The 16,374-nt window shown below is 47.3% G+C and overlaps 1 protein-coding gene across 1 annotated transcript in view; it reads left to right on the forward strand.

Moving 5' to 3' along the window:
* The first annotated feature begins 1,800 nt into the window (after window positions 1–1,800).
* Window positions 1,801–16,374, forward strand: part of CREB3L1 (cAMP responsive element binding protein 3 like 1) — a 63,375-nt gene continuing 48,801 nt past the window's right edge. The window contains exon 1 of the mRNA XM_058027064.1: window positions 1,801–1,868. The gene's annotated coding sequence lies outside the window, so the exon portion shown is untranslated. The remainder of the gene's footprint in view (window positions 1,869–16,374) is intronic.

Genomic DNA, 16,374 nt, shown 5'->3' on the forward strand with positions numbered 1-16,374 from the left:
AGCATTTCGCTTAGAGGCCAAGCTGCCAGTGAAAACCAGCTCTACCATTTGAACCGCTCTTCTAAGTTACAGAGCCAGCTTTATTCAGTAGGGAAATAGTCAGCTTGGACAGGTAATTACATTCTCAGTTATCTCCTCCTTGACAATCTTCCTCCATGTTTACATCTTGGACCTGTTTTGGCATTTGGACGAGGCTGGGGCTTGTCTATCAGTGCAACGATCCAAAGATGTACAGGAACCCCTAGACAATGACCTCTCCTATAAGAGGCAGCTTTAGTGTCACCTCTGGCCTGCATGCCCCAAGGAAAGCTTCCCTCTTGGACAGCTTAGTGAAACCAGTACGTTTTCGGCTGGAGCTGAAGAAGTGGCCGCTTAGCCAGAGCAGCCATTCGAAGACTTCTCTCCAATGGCCGTGCTTAAGGATGGAGGGGAGGCAGCCCCTCTCTGCTGGGATTGACAGCTCGAGATCAGGGCTGGGCAGGCCTGACTCAGGCCGGCTCTGCAGCTCGAAGCCCGGCCCAAGGTACGACCCGGCCGAGCCGCTTTTCCCGGCGCGTTCCGGGGCTGCCCGCGGGAGCGCGCACGGCGGCGCACGTGGACCCGCCCTGGCCCGCCGTGGCCGCGGCGGCGGCGCCCTCTGGCGGCCGTGCCGGGTGCGCGCGGCTCCGCCTGCCGCGGCTGCCCGGGCCCGCCCGGCGCCCCTGCTCCGGCTCGGCACCAGCGCCCCGGGCCGGGCACCCGCGGCACGCAGGCGTCCCGGGGCTTCGCTTTGGGTTCTTTGCTGTTTGGGGTTTTTTCTGACTAAAATGACATTAAAGACCAGCGGGTTTTACAGGAGACATTGCGCAAACTTTCCGGAAAATCGCCGGTAACTGCGGGGAGTGGGGGTGAAATACATCGGAGGAAGGAATACTCAGCTCTCCTTTTAGGGCCTGGGCAGTGAGTCTGCCGTGTAGGTTTGTCTACAAAAACAACCTCGGTCTCGAGGCTTGGCTCAGCACTCATGGAGCACATGGTGCAGACACTGGCATGGCCGTGGCTACGGCCATGGCACGGGCACGGACACAGCATGGCCACAGGCACAGACAAGGCCACAGCCACAGCATGGCCACAGCCACAGCCATATTACAGGCACAGACAAGGACATGGGCATGCCATAGACAAAGCTATGGCCACAGCCACTACCATGGCATAGTCATGGCTGCATCATGGCTATGGACAAGGATACTTTTCATGGCCATGGTCATGCCACAGCCACAGCATAAGCATGGACGAGGACATATGACAGACTAAAATGCTAGAGCGATGAGCATGGCCATGGGTAAAAAGGCCCTTTGGCATGGCTACAGCACAGGCGCAGGCAAGTACATGGACATGGACATGGCCACGGCCACAGTCAAAATGCCATGGGCACAGCGACAGGCACAGCATAGCCAGGGCTATGCCACCAACAAGGCCACATGCGCAGACACGGATAAGGGCACGGCCCTGGCACGGGCACTAGCACTGGTACAGGCACAGGCCAGAGCATAGCTACAGCACGGACACTAACACAGACATGGGCATGGACAGGCATGGTCGAGGATTTTGATGAGGATGAGGATGAGGATGAGGATGAGGCCGAGGACGAGGATGAGGACACGGACCCGGACGCAGCAGCACACGGCAGTGCCGCCCGCCCGCCGCCAGGGGGCGGCGCCGCCGCGGGCGGGCCGCGCGCTGCCCTCACGGCACCCCGTCAGCGAGCGCGGGGCGGGCGGCGCTCATGGCGGCCCCGCGGCTGGGGCGCCCGGCGGCCGGGGGAAAATCGCTTCCGTCTTCATACCTTGCTCCATTGCGGTTTTCTCCACTAGGACGAGCAGCAAAAAGTGAGTGGGGTTGAGGTCCAAGAGAGAAGATCAGACCAATTCAAAAGAAAGGAGGAGCGAGAGAGAGGGCAAATAAACAACTTCACAGCTTTTCCTGATTTTTCCAGTGAAAATGGGAGTATCTGTAGCATAGGCGAGGCTCTGGCCCACACGCTTCCCTAGCGCAGGCGGTGGCGGGTTTCAGGACTAGAACAGCTGTCAGTAGATTCCAACACAGCAAGTTCTGCTTTCCTTTGATTAAGAGATCGAGTGCAAAGGGCCAACCACCAGTCACTTTGGGGGGATAAAGCCCACAGAAACGAGAGAATTGAAGCAATAATTTTCTTTTGATGATAAGGGTGAGAGATCGCACAAATGTCATCCAAATTGCTGAGCGTATCAGTATTGCCTGTGTTACGCTTACAGGTCAAACGCAGTGTGAAGTCAATGAGAATACCCAACTGCCAGGGCATCTGGGCTGTGTCAGAAAGACTTGCTGCTCTCTGCTTTCTTAGAGCTGAAAGAAAATTCAGTAAGTTGTGGAGTTGAATGCTTCATCCTCCTCCCTCCCAAGCTTGAAAAGGTGACAGATGTTTCCTCAGGGCCTGTTATTTTAGACACCTCCATGATTTATATATCTCTGCAAGCCTGGTGGGTGGAATTGCATGTTACAGACGAGCTGAAAATAACTTGTATATGCTCATATACAGACTCTGATATCTATTGGCCCATGTAGAAAAACTCCAAATTGAATCACATGATCTCTTGCCTGGCAGATGCATTAAGATGTACTGATGGAGCAATGGTGGCTTAAAGTGAAGTTGAAAGGTTCAGTGAAGAGCACTGGCAAGGACTCTGGGTGACGTGCACAGCAGAACCACCAGAGCTTAGCCCTTGTGATTGCTTTGCTAAGATAGGCAGTCACATATAGAGGGAAAATTCATATTTAGAATAATATGCAATTCCCTGTGGGATCATAGAACTGGACAGACTACCTTTGGCCTTTGTGTGAGAGGTTCAGAAGATACCTGGAAAGGTGGTTGCAGAACTTCGTTTGGATGTGTGGGTCCTTCTCACTAGAAGCAGTACTTGGGGAAATTCTGCTGTGGGACCGTGGAGTGTCAAGCTGTTAACACCTGGTCATGTATTTGGGATAGCATGTGGAAGAGGCAGAGAAATAAATATGTTGCACCCAGGCGTGCCCAGCACTCCAAAAATCTGTTAGGTGGCACTGTGTATGGCACATAGGCACAAACCAGGCTGAAAGCCCAGTGTCAAGGCTAAGATGTAAGGGAATGTTTTTCTCAGGTGAACTTCTCAAAAGCAGAGGTTTCTGCATCCCTCCATCTGTAGAACCCAGGGAGTTTCACCCAGCTGCTTATTAAGTTTTCCCCTGAGTGCTGCCTGGCTTCCTTTGGATACAGCTCAGAACCAGCGTTCTCTGGGAGACGATAATATTTTCCAAGGCTGGGCCATTCATCCATGCCAGCCTCTGGAGAATATGGAGAAGCTGTGCAGAAAGGCCCTGGGCACACTTGTCCACACCCTGTAGGCCGCAGTAGACATTCACATCCTGCCAAGGTAAACTGTGTGAGCGGTGCGCCTGATTCACAGCCAGGGCTGCAGCAAAAGCAGTGAGGGAAGAGTGGCAGAACTTTAACTCCTTGGGAGGGGCTGAAGGCAGAACTCACAGCAGACGACCCAAATTCTTGGCGGGAGCGTGTATCTCACAGGGTTTCCTGCCAGGGTTTCTGCTGTACCACATGTCACCTCTGCGCTTAAAGCCTTTTTTGTTCTGGGAGGTCTTTTGTTGGGTTTGGGGTGTTTTTCCCTCAAACAACACATTCAGGCATTTGTTTTCACTTACCTGAGTGCTTCCCAAACACTGGGCTTAAACTTACTGTTGTCTAGTCCCCTTTGATCACCTGTTTGTGATGACTCAGATCTGGAGCCTAAACCACTGCTTTTTAGAAATCGTTCAACCTACCTGTCGGATTCCTCAGAGATTATCTGGATTCAGCATGTGCTCCTTTCCCTTTGGTCAAAGCTGCATGACTTCAATTTTTCCCTTGCATCTTCCAGTTTCTCTGTCCCCATGGTTGTTTGCTATTCCTTTTCCTTCTTTTGAGTCTCTCTGCCACAAAGTGTCACACAAGGTGATATTTTCAGATACATGGTGGAGGTGATGGGGATGTTAATTCTGCTCTCAGAGGTTCCTTTAGAAAAAAACTATTTTTTAAACACCCACAAGCAAAAAGGGTTTAATTTTTAAGCTGATGAATAAATAATTTGTCCACAGTCAAAATGTTTGTGATGATAATGGTGCTGTGCCCTGAGGGAATTAATTCAACTATCACTTTCCTGCTCACAAATACCTCAGTCCAGTGATGTCCCATGTTGTATCCCAGTCTGAGACTCATGGCCCCACTCCTGCAGGAGGAAAATACTTGCATCTTTGGAAAACTTGGGTGAAATATTCAGTGGCATAGCAGGAGTAGAACCCAAGGTCTTCTGCTGGTTTACTCTTACCCAACACAATTTAGACCCCTCTGTCCAAAACTTTGGATGATGTCAGTGGGACAAATGGTACAAAATTGCCATTTTGTCTGGGAAGATGTTGGATCCATTTGCTCTTGCAATGTCTTGATGTGTATGTGCTCTATGGGAGTGTGGCAACACATCCCTTAATCTTCAGCCTGTGACTGTAGTGGAAAAAATAACATAGAAATGTCATGTAATTGTTTGGGTTTTTTTGGTTTTTTTTTGGTTTTTTTTTTTTAATCATGCTGTGTTTTGTTTTGGGGTTTTTTTTTGTTTTTTTTTGTTTTTTTTTTAATGTCTCCCAGTTCTCCTATACTAGTTGCAGTCCAGGAAATTTTGTGTTTATTAAGCACTGTGTAAATTTGCAGCTCTCTATAAATGTAAAATCAATAGGAGTGATAACAGCAGCAAAGTGCTCAGTCCAGCCCTGGTAATAACCCAAGAGTGCTAATTCCTTGATAAGGTCACTTGCTTCACACAGGCACCTCCTCTCCATGTGAAAACACAGGGTGCAGCACAGAAGATATTTGTATTCCCTGGCAAGACAGGAGGCACTGAAAACATGTAATTTCCAGCAGGTGACAATGGCAGGCAACAGCCTGAAGGACTCTTACAATCTATTGTAGAGGCCTTCATCCCTCCACAGAGCACTGCAAACACATTCTCTTCTAGGAAATCAAAATCTTGGCCAACATCTGCTATCCTTTTTAATCTCTTATAAGCAGATGAGAAAGGGGAGTCTCCAGTAACCTGATGGAGTGAGCAAGATTGTATTTTTGGAGAATGAGCAGAGCAGCAAAGATGAAGGCTTGTATGGCTGACCCCTCTGAACTGTGGTCTCCATCAGTGATGCCACCACTCATAGCCTGGGCAGTTTCTGGGGTTCACTGAGTGTGTGTAGGGACCACACTCCCACCTTTCCCCACGTGTCCTGCTGCTCTAATGGTAGCTCTGCCTGCTCAGGCTACTCCACTTCCATCCAAACAGGCAGGTGGAAGGGCTTTGGGCTTTTCACAGCTGGAACTTAACTTTACCACCAGGGGTAATAATTAAATATTTACCATGGAAAAACAGCTTGTATACCCCCTCTACCTTCTACTGTGGTGATTCTCTCAGTGGTAGAACTGCTGCAGACAGCTGTGGTTGGCTCCATGGGGTCTGCTCCTCTTCCCTTCCAGGTCCCCTTTAAAGATGGTTTAGGGTTCCCAGGTGGCTTACAGCCATTCATCTGGCCTCTGTCATGACTTCCCCGTGGACTTCTCTTGTAGACCTGAGCACCCAGGATAAATCCATTCCCTCCTGCCTGCCCACCACTGTCAGTGAGCCTGCTGTCATTCTGCTCTGTGGTGGGTCCACAGTGACCTTTGGGCTTTCTCTTTGCCGTACTGCTGCAGTAAATCCGATCCATCTGCACATCAGTACCCTTCTGTTTTCTTCTTCCCTGACCTCTGCCTGCTAACACATCCCTAGTTCTAGTGACCTTAGGTACAGGAAGAATCCTCCTTAAGTCCCTATCCCAAAGGTGGCAATTCCTGCTATTAAATAATAATAATCATACAGTAATAATCACCAGAGGGCTGGCAGGGACTTTGGGAGATCTCTGAAGCTGTCACCCCTCTCCAAGGTGGAGTCCCCCAGGAGCAGAGCATGACGTGGGCGTTAAATGCTTCCAGCAGTTGGGATGCTGCAGCCTCCCCAGCAGCCCCCTGCGGCCCAGGAGACCGTCCTGGAGAAAAAGCACTTTCTTGAGCATAGCACAAATCCTTCCTCCTGCAAATAAGGCTGATGGTTACTTGTCCTTCTTCTGGTGAATTGGAGTAGAACTGATCATTGTCTGCTTTATAGAACCTTTATATAATAACAAAACAGCTTTTAGAGTAACTGAGAAAGAGGCATTTGCTCACTTGCAAAGTCAGGAAATTCCCTGCCAATGGACATTCTTTGTCGGGGATCCTTTGCCAGCATAGGCTGAGCACTAAGCCCCACAATCTGCATTTTCCTTTTGAATGACTCCCACAAAATAAACCAAATATCACATCCAAGGAGATTTATTACATCCCTTCCAAGGGCGAAGCATTCCTCAGCCACATTCCACTTCTGTCTTTTGTGCTTAGGAAAGGGGAAAAAAATCGCTGTGATGCCTCTGGATCCCACCCCTCCAGGGCTTCTGTCGTTAATAAAGTCGAGCAGCTGGAGCCAGATTTGTCAGACTAGTCCTGAATGGCTGGCTCACTCCTGCTGCAGGAGCAGCACCATCAGAGCAGCGCTAGGATTCCTGCTTCTGCTGAAAGACTAATAAGTCGTGGCACCACGTTTCCTCAGTAAAACCACCTTTTGTTGTTCCCACTGACACCTTATCCCCGTGGCAGCAGCTTGCCAGAGTGAATCTTCTCGTTTCCTTGCTGCTTTGCCTCTGCATGATGCAAGAGTTTGCAATGCTTTTTGGGAGCTCAGATGTGCTCTCAGAGACTCTGCTTGAAGCAATGACTCTCTCCAGGCTTTGCAGTGAAGCTTTTACCCAGATGTGTAAATGAGGATGTGTATAGAGGGAGGGCAAGGAGGTGAAACCTCTGTTGTGTTATCTGAGCTTAATTAAGTTTCACCCCTAGGCAGTTGCTAATTGATTGACCCCAGGATTGTAAAAGGGAGCAAATTTACCAGAACTCATTAAAAGAGCAAAGTTTGGAATTTGAAATTTTTTATTTTATAGATTAATACCTTTGACTGATGTCTTGCTGACTGATATTCGTGAAACAAACTCTGTTCAGCAAATGTTGGTAGGTGGATTTGGCTTTTTAAACCCAAATGAGAGATATGGTGAGTACACAGATGCCTGTTTATCCTCACTATGTCCCTTGCCAGCATTTATAGGTATCATTTAAATACTGCTTTCTGCTCCAGCCAAGGCTGTGCTAACCAGCTTGTTGTCTCTTCCAGCAAGGTATCAAGTACATTTCAGTTTCACAGGCTTCAAAACCTTTTCACAAAATTGACAAAAAAACCCTCCCCAAACAAAGATTATTTCACCCACCATAAAATGCAGTCACTGCAGGTGTGGGTGAAGCCAGCTGTGCAACAGCACAGGGCAATGGTGTAGTAATGGAGAAGGGGAAAAGATGCTGTGTACAAGGGGAGCTGCAGGATGAACAAAGGGAGGAGGATTGTCTTGTCCCAAACAGCTGGAACATGGACCATTTGGAACGTTCAAAGATTGTTTCCAATCAGATGAGGTTCACATCTGTCCTACACAATCACACTCCCATGCAGAGCAGGAGTCACCCCAGTGACAGTTGCCTTCTTCTCAAATACATCAGGACACCGTTTGCAGGCCTCCTCTCCAGGTACCAGTCCTGACCTTTTCTTGGTGAGGTTTGACACAAAAGGAGCTCATCCTGTCAGACTGAGACATAGCCAGTGTGCGGAAAAGGCTACAGAAAATAGGGTGTGCAGAACAGTGTGGAATAGATATGCACACCTGAAGATGTGAAGGATGAAGGAGACCATTATGAGCACCATGGAAGAGCAGCCACTGCCCAGCTGACAGGTGGCTACTAGAAGGCCAACTTTCACAACCAGCCCAGCAAAAATTCCTTTTATCACTTGGAGTGAATTCACTGCAGCTCCCATCAGCCTTAAAACATTTCAGATGGGTTTTAAAGCTATCTATAGTGTGGAGGGGAAAGTCCTGTTGTGTAGCAAACTCAAAAAGTAGTGTGCACAACCTGGATGTGAGAAGTTGAGGCATATTTGAAGTTTCCCCTGGCAGCCTGTGAATTTCTTCCCTTTTTTTTCCTTGCAAGGACAGACTGTGTTCCTATTCCCTCCAGCTTGTCATCCTCAGAGAAGATGCTCGTCTCTCCTGAAGAGATTTCATGCGTTCTGTGAAGATTTTCAAAAATTTGATGGAACTGTCAGCTGAATAGCAACATGGACAAATGACACCTTTCCTACATGTATTTCACTGTGAACACATCTGTACAGTTAAGACTGTCTACCTCTGTCCTAGGCTTGTTTGCCTCTAGGCCCTTCAGAGCCCTTCTGAGGTGTTTTTCTGTCTCTTCTGTTTGTAAAATGTTTAACATCTGTGAGCACTTAAAGGAAAGTTCCAAATTTAACGCCATATTTGAAATTTCCTGGTTTGTTTGGTCTCTGATTTAGGTAGTGGTTCCCAAGAATAAATCTTTAGCTGTAGCTATGAGGAAGAGGGACTGTAACTCGCTCTGTAGTGAAATGACATTTGTTGACAGGAAGGACTGACCTTCCAGGAGAAGATGTTACTGAGGAAAGAGAGGAAGCCAAGTGTCTTCTCTTTGGAGTACATGGATGTTCCCCTCCTGAGTGCACTTGTGACCCTCACAACTGTCTCCCCTACTGTTTGCTCTGTCTGCTTCTTTCTCTTTCTTCTTTTCCTCTCTCCCCAACCACACCCACTATTTAACCATTTAGATATAAAAATAAAAAATAAGAAAACCACCCAACCCACTAGACAGAGGGTTTGCTAAAGAAGGGTAATTTTAAAAGCAAGTCTTTGAGGTCAGTGTGTAATTGTACCATTGGGACTATGTGATCTGAGACAAAAATAATCCACTGAGTATCTGGTCAAGAAGGAGAGGATGGCAGCCTGCAGTGAGGGAAGAGTGACTTATATGCAATTGACCAGGCAGCAAAAGACCAGGCAAAACTACTTGCTGGCACCAGAATTCATATTTGTGTAGAATACTGCAAAATATTCTGTCTGTGATGGGATCATTACAGCTGTTGCTCAGGTCACAACCTCCCTTGGTATGTGCCAGGAAGCATTGGGTACTTCCTGGAAATTTAATGGTCTTCCACAGAAATAAAGATATGATGTGAAGTGTATTTATATATTAACTTGCTCATGAGGAACATTTCTGGTTTGATGTGGACTTTAGGGTGCTGAGGTTTTTTAACAGTTCTCCAATTTCAAACCCCTGTTTATGAAAACCTTTATGAAGGTTTATGAAAACCTGAATTCTGCAAAGGGTTCATAGGACTGTAAGAATAAAGAAAGGTGTTTTCACCCCTATAAATATCAGTTCAATTCTTTGCAGTTCCTTCTCAATTATAAGTGACAGCAGTAAGTTATGTGGGCCATTCATATAATGTATTTTACCAGTACTTCCTTTAGTGCATTTTAAAGGAAGAAGTGAACCTGCTAAGTGCCCAAATATCTCTGCTGTCTGCTAGTCCTGAGAGCGCAATACAGGGGGTAGGAGCACCACAGAGCTTTGTTTTGTTTATTGTTCTGGCAGAGACAGTGGCAGCCCCCATCACTTGGAAATAATAATGCCAATTCCCATACGGGGGCAAAACACTGTTTACAGAGAATCATGATTTTCCTGGCTTCAGAGGTGGCTCGGTGACACCAAGCAGACTTTCATCTCTCTTGTTCCTCAGTTACTTTCACACTATCTCAGATAAAAGCACCATAAAAATCAGTTTTATTGTGAAAGAAGCTAAATTTGAGAGATGGGAATATTCTTGTACATTAATGCCAGTGGCTGGGGGTATAGAGCTCTACCTGAATTGATGCTACTGGTTTTTCCACTCCAAGGTGTCCAGCCATGAACTCTCCAAGATTTCACTGCAGTTCAATATTTTCCTTTCTCAAACCACTGTCTGTGCACGAAAGGATTTATTTTCAATCAGAGGCCAGTGCTGGTTGCAGGGGTCTTTACTTTGTGACCTTCAAGTCTGTTTCTAGGAGGAGACAGTGGGTTTTAGTACCTTCTTGCTGTGGCTGTTTCTGGGCAAGCCCTTCCCAGAACAGATGCCACTGATTCAGGAGGTCCTGCTGCCTCCCCTTTATTTAAGTGCTGGTTACACAGCTCCGCCAGGATCCATTGCTGCTGTAAACCACGTTCAAGGGATAAGCAATTTAGGGTTTGGAGTCATTGTAGACCAGCCCTGGAGACCTCATGCAATTGTTTTTCATCCTTCTTGCACCCACAGTTCTGCTAGATTAGAGTTACTGCACATTCCAGACACTCTCTGACTTGAATTTGAGTTGGGAAAGACACACACAAAAAAAGAAATTTGTGTTGTAAATTAGATTTCTCAGATTTCAGTGATTTGTCATGGTAATGTGGCTCAATCTATGCAGTCATAGAAACATTTCACAAGTTCAAACTCTTCGATGCTATTAACTTCCCCAGTGTAGCAGGGTGCAGCGATTGTAGGAGGTAAAGGTTAATTTCAAATCAGCTGTGGTAGAAAAAAGACATGGCACCCCACATGGGAAAGCATTAAACCTACAAAATGAGGATTAAGCTAGAAAGCATTCCCCAGCCCTAGAGATCTATTTGGGAAGACTGGATTCTTGGCTCAATTGTTTTGTGCCCCTTCCTGCCCCTGTACAAGTCCAGCAGGGTATATGCTGCCTCTTGGTGCAGCTCAGGTCAGTGGGACAGCACTCAAACACTTTCCTGTGTGCATTGTGCTTGCCCACAAGCCAAACCAAAAACTGTAATTCAGAACTCACTCAATGGGGTGATCTAAAAATAATAGGACTAAAACCAGTAAATGATGGTTTCCTGGGTTCCCTTGCCTATGTTGGAGCCAGCAGGGCACATTTTCAGCCAGTTCCCTGCAACTGTCAGAAGTCACCTAAGAGCAGGGAAGGCAAGAAGTTTCCACGTTTCCAGGACTTCAGGTGCCCAGGCTTTGGGAAAGCTGCTAAATGTTCTGAGATACTTGGAGAAAGGAAGATCTGGCAACTCCACTAGCCCTGTTTGCCACACAAACCAGAATGTCTCATTTCTCTAGTACCTCTTTTCCTAGAAAAACTGGCTGCTCACAACCTGCATGGGTGGTCTCTTCAATGGGTCAAAAACTGGCTGCATGTCCAGAGGCAGAGAATTGTGGTGAATAGAGCTAAATCCATTTGGCAGCTGGTTGCTAGTGGTGCTCCCCAGGGCTCAGTTTTGGGATTGGTCCTGTTTAACATCTTTATTGATGACTTGGACATTGGGATTGATGGCACCCTCAGTAAATTTGCAGATGACACTAAGTTGTGTGGGGGTGTTGATCTGATTTGAGGGTAGGAAGTCTCTGCAGAGGGATCTGGACAGACTCAATCAATAGACTGAGGACAACTGCATGAGGTTCAGTAAGGAAAAGTGCTGGGTCCTGCACTTGGGTCACAACAACCCCAAGCAGCACTACAGGCTCGGGGAAGAGTGGCTGTAAAAATGCCCAGCAGAAAACGACCTGGGAGTGCTGGTCAACAGAGGCTGAACATGATCCAGTGTGTGTCCAAGTGGCCAGGAATGGGATCCTTATGTGTCTAAGGATGTGCCTAATGCCAATGTGTCTATAATAGTGCAGCCAGCAGGACCAGGGCAGTGATCTCCCCTCTGTACTCAGTACTGGTGAGGCCACACCTCAAGTGCTGCATCCAGTTTTGGGCCCCTCGCTTTAAAAAGGACATTGAGGTGCTGTCCAGGTAGAGACTGATTTCTTCTACCATGCCTGCAGTGAAAGAACCAGAAGGAATGGCCTTGAGTTGATACAGTGGAAATTCAGTATTAGTATAATATAAGTATTAGAAAAAGATTTTTCATTGTTAGGGTGGTCAGACATTGCAATAGATTGCCTAGGGAGGTGGTGAAATCACCATCCTTGAAGGTGTTTAAGAGGCATCTGGATCTGTTCTGGGTGATATGGTTTAGTGGTTTAAGGGTTACCCTGATACTGCTGGGTGGATGTTAGGACTTGGTTATCCTAAAGTTCTCTTCCAACTTTGATGGTTGTATAATCAGTGGATGTTAGAGATGCACAGGTGCAGAGCCACAGGCAAGGAGTTCTTGAGCACTTCAAAGAGCTTCTTTCTTAGTGATGCTGCCTTTGGCCATGTTTCACACTTCATTTTTTTAGGCTGCTGCTACACTCAAGTTCTTGATGAATCAAAAGCTGTACAGGAAATGGCAGCATCAAAGGGACCTGCTCAGTATGCCAAGGAGACACAGGTACTTGGGGAGGACCCAGGGACTCTATTGCCTTGCCTTGCCTTGCCTTGCCTTGCCTAACCTATCCACCCCACAATCAGCTGCAGAAACCACATCTCTCCCCACTTCTGTTTCCTTGCTGGGCATCTCTCTAGCAATCATGAGGGATTTGTCAGTGGATCTTAACAGAAGGCAGCTGATAATTTTTATTTCTTTATTTCAGATCTCAGTCCATGCACGAAGAGCATGCCACACTTGGCAGCAGCTGTATGAGACTTTTTGATCCAGGTAGTCCCTCCCCTCCTTTTTGCAAATTGAGAAGGTCACACTAGGGGCAACTTCATTCACCAGGGCTTCCCCCAAAGGAGTTCTTGCTGTGCAAGAGGGCAGTTGACTGACCCAGGTGAGCTCTCCTGAGGCTGGGAGAGCAGCAAGGCCAGTTCCCAGGAACAGCTGCATGCCCGAGGGGCATGGACAGTGCCAGCCTCACCTGGCTTTCCTGCATCCCACCCCAGCCCCATGCACTGCTTGGGCAGACAGAGGAGGGCAGGGGAGTTGGCTGCCAAGAGTGACACGTCTGTGTGTGCCTGACAGCATCTGTTGCCATGGCAATGCATATTTGAGTCTGAGCCGTGTTGCATCTTCCCTGAAGTTGTGAATTGAGCTTAGCTTTATTTATTTAAAACCAACCATAACAAGTGTAAGAAAGACAAGAGACACATTACAAATCCCCTTGCACAGGACGTAGCCAAATGAGTCAGAGGCACTGCAGGCTTTAATCAGCCCACCTGACGTCAAACCTCTCCATCAGAGGAAAGTGCCGCCTGGAAATGTCAACATGCCCGAATGGAAAGGCCAGAAGGTAAATCTTTTCCTGTGCTCACTCAGTGAGTAGGAAAGAACAATTAAAATTCAGCCAGTTCCCTAGACACATCTTAATAGCAGTCTGATTGAATGTTTTTCTCCTCCTGGTCCTCTCCCATCCCTGCTGTTAGCTGCCTGGGGACAAGGCCTATTGGTTTGAAGGATCTTTCTAATGTAGCATCATACCCCGATCCTGCAAGAACAAGGTGCTACCACCAGCAACAAAAAAGGGCTCTGTAGGAAAATTTTGTCACTGAAGTGACCTCTCCCACAAACACTGAGTTTACTGTGCCATGACAGTGGTTCTCAGTTTCACACATGTGAATGCCCAGGGGTAAAAAGAGCAACTTAGCTTGGACCTATGCCATTTGTCAACAGAAAGTTGGAATGAGGAAGAAAAGCAGCGGGAATTAGACCAGTTTTTTTGCCAGAGATGTCAGTTACCTGAGGGAAGCCTGACAGATGCACCACAGCAATAGGAAATGATCGTGGTCTGTAACAGATGCATGACCTACTGGGAAGAAGAACCCTCTTGCATCCTTTGTCACAAAACTCAGACTTTGTGCCCCTGTAATATACACAAGGTAAGAAGGAGCCCCCAGCTTTGAGTACAAGAAACCTGTTCTTGAGTGTATATCTGAAGCTAGGTGTACAAAAGGGAGAGGGGTCAGCCAAGGACACCTACAGCTTTATGTGCCCCTTTGACAAACATCCAGCTAGGAAGCCTAGGAAAACCATCCATTCCCAGCCCACTGGTGTTTGCCAGGGGTGACAAAGGGACACATGCAGACATCAGGGAAAACAAGCACCCAGAGAAGGAGGAAGGAAGGAAGAATGTAAATGCAAACCACACCACTTAAAAGCAGCGCAGCATTCCAGTTCCTCCAAAGTGCTCCCCACACCCAGCACTGTACTGCAGCCAATCTGGTGGGCTTCTGATCTTCCCAAAGCACTTAACACTTCTCCCCCTTTTATTTTTGTCCTAAATGTGTTTTGCTTTGGTGGCTGATCCTGGCTATGTGCCTGAGACTTTACACTGGGGTTGCTTTTCTCTAGGAGATGTCTGTAATGAAGGTTTCTTCCACCGTGTTCTCTTCCCCTTGTAGTGAAAGTCTGTAATTACCACTGAGGGGTGAGGCAGACAGCACTGAAACAATGTCATTTGAACGGGGGTGAGACATGCCTGAATTGCCGGGTTGTGCTTTTCTCCTCACAGGATTTCTTGTGGATCTGGACCTTGCTTTTAACCCTTGGCAGTACAGGGAACATCATCATCCCACTCCCCTGACCAACCTGTGTGTGCTGTATCTACTTTGTTCTGACCAGGGCAGATTCTGTTGGATGTAGCCAAGATGTGAATGTCCAACTTCTCTACCATGCTTGAGGGGTCAAGTGGCACAAATTAGCATGGATTGCCCTCTAGTCTTTCATGTGGGTAACTGGGAGTTTGGAGCTGACTCTATATGGCACATACAGTGTGTCAAAGCAGAGTTGTTACCATCCCTTGCCCTGACTTATCCAGTCCAGTTCCAGCAGCTCTTCAGCTGCCTCCTGTACCAAAGCCATTTGCTTCCCACTGCTTGATGCAAGGTATCTTCTTGGGGTAAAATTCAGAGTGTGCAGCTCGTCATCCTTCCCAGGGAAAGATTTTAGTTGTAGGAAATGGTTTGGAGAAAAAAGGCGATATATTCCCCCAAGAATTACTCTTCAGGTTGTCTCCAGCCCTACGAAGTCTGCCTGGATCCTTTCTGCAAGCACATCTTGCAACTATGAAGGCTAAAAATCCTAGTAAATAAAAAGTAGTGCATAGGAAGCAGAGGTGGCCACCCTCTTCTGCTGTCCTGCAGCTTCCCATTCACATACTGTCTTCAAATGGTAACAAACTGCTGGAAGGAGATGCCCTCATATTGCAGTTACTCTGCACCCAGTCAGCCTGAAAGTTGTCTGATTCCCCAGGGAGATTGCCAGCTTATGCTCTTTCTGAGGTGTAGAGCAGGAAGGGGAGAGTGTGTGTGACAAGGCAAAGGAGCAGTCTTAGCTTGCCATGAAGAAATGAAGGAATTACAAAGAGATTTTTCCTCATATATCAGTTACTGCCAAAGTGGTGAGTTTTCATTTCTCATATTTTGTTACAGTACCCATTTACTATGTGGGGGCTTTGCTTTCTGTCATACTGGCAGAAAGACATGCAGCCACAGGCAGCTCAGCCACATTCCCAGGAGCATAGAGGGGTTCTGTGAAGGGATATTCCTAGGGTCCGGTGTCTTGTACTCAGAGCTTTCCTTTTCCTAGGCCTTTCCTCCTTCCTTGTCTGTCACTCGCTCCTTGTTTGCAAGGCTGACTTAAATCTATCCAAGGGCCCCAGGTTTACCCCAGAAAGAATAATAATTGTAGTGCTGAGCTCTGTGGCTTCCCTTTCATTCCCCACATAGCATTAGGGTGCTCATTGAAACCACAGCATTCATGGATCCTTGCCATATGCAAACATGCAATTAATATGCTCTTCACTTTCCCCTCTACTTCCTAAGCAATATGGGGGAGAAAAAAAGCACACAAAAGTTGTGGTGCACATTTCCTTATGACACACACGTGTCTGCACTTCTCTGCAGTGCTTCAGCATGGCTCACACCTACCTGGATTTGGTGGTCATTAAAGAAGTGTGTCTGCTTGCAGGCAGACATTTAATTTGATGTCCTGTGTAGCTGCACACAAAGCAATATGCAGAACATAATTCATTCCCTCTTTCAGTTGTGTCAGCAGATCTATGAGCATTCTTTTCCAACAGGTGTTATCGTCTTCTCTGTTTCTAGCAGGGAGCTGCAGTGGGTGTGATCTCTGCACTGGCTCCCCTCCCTGTCCCACTGCTGCTTGCTGGTGGTGGGAACAGGTGCACTGGGTACCTGGGTGGGAGTGCACACAGCAGGAAGAAGGAAATGAAAAGCAGCTGATGCTGGCTGGAGAGAGGTGTGCAAGAGAGTTTAAACCAGCTGCTGGAAGGAAATGCAAAGGGAGACACATTTCCTGGATGAGGCAGGGCTGTGGATCAGAGGGCAAAGAAAGGCTCCAGTGATTGCAAGTCCTTCTTCAAAAGTTACCTTTTGCTAGAGAATGTTTTGCTGTACCACTATCCCGACTTTTTCCTGGGTTTTTAATTG

Source organism: Melospiza georgiana, chromosome 6 (genome assembly GCF_028018845.1).
Source record: "Melospiza georgiana isolate bMelGeo1 chromosome 6, bMelGeo1.pri, whole genome shotgun sequence".
Lineage (NCBI taxonomy): Eukaryota > Metazoa > Chordata > Aves > Passeriformes > Passerellidae > Melospiza > Melospiza georgiana.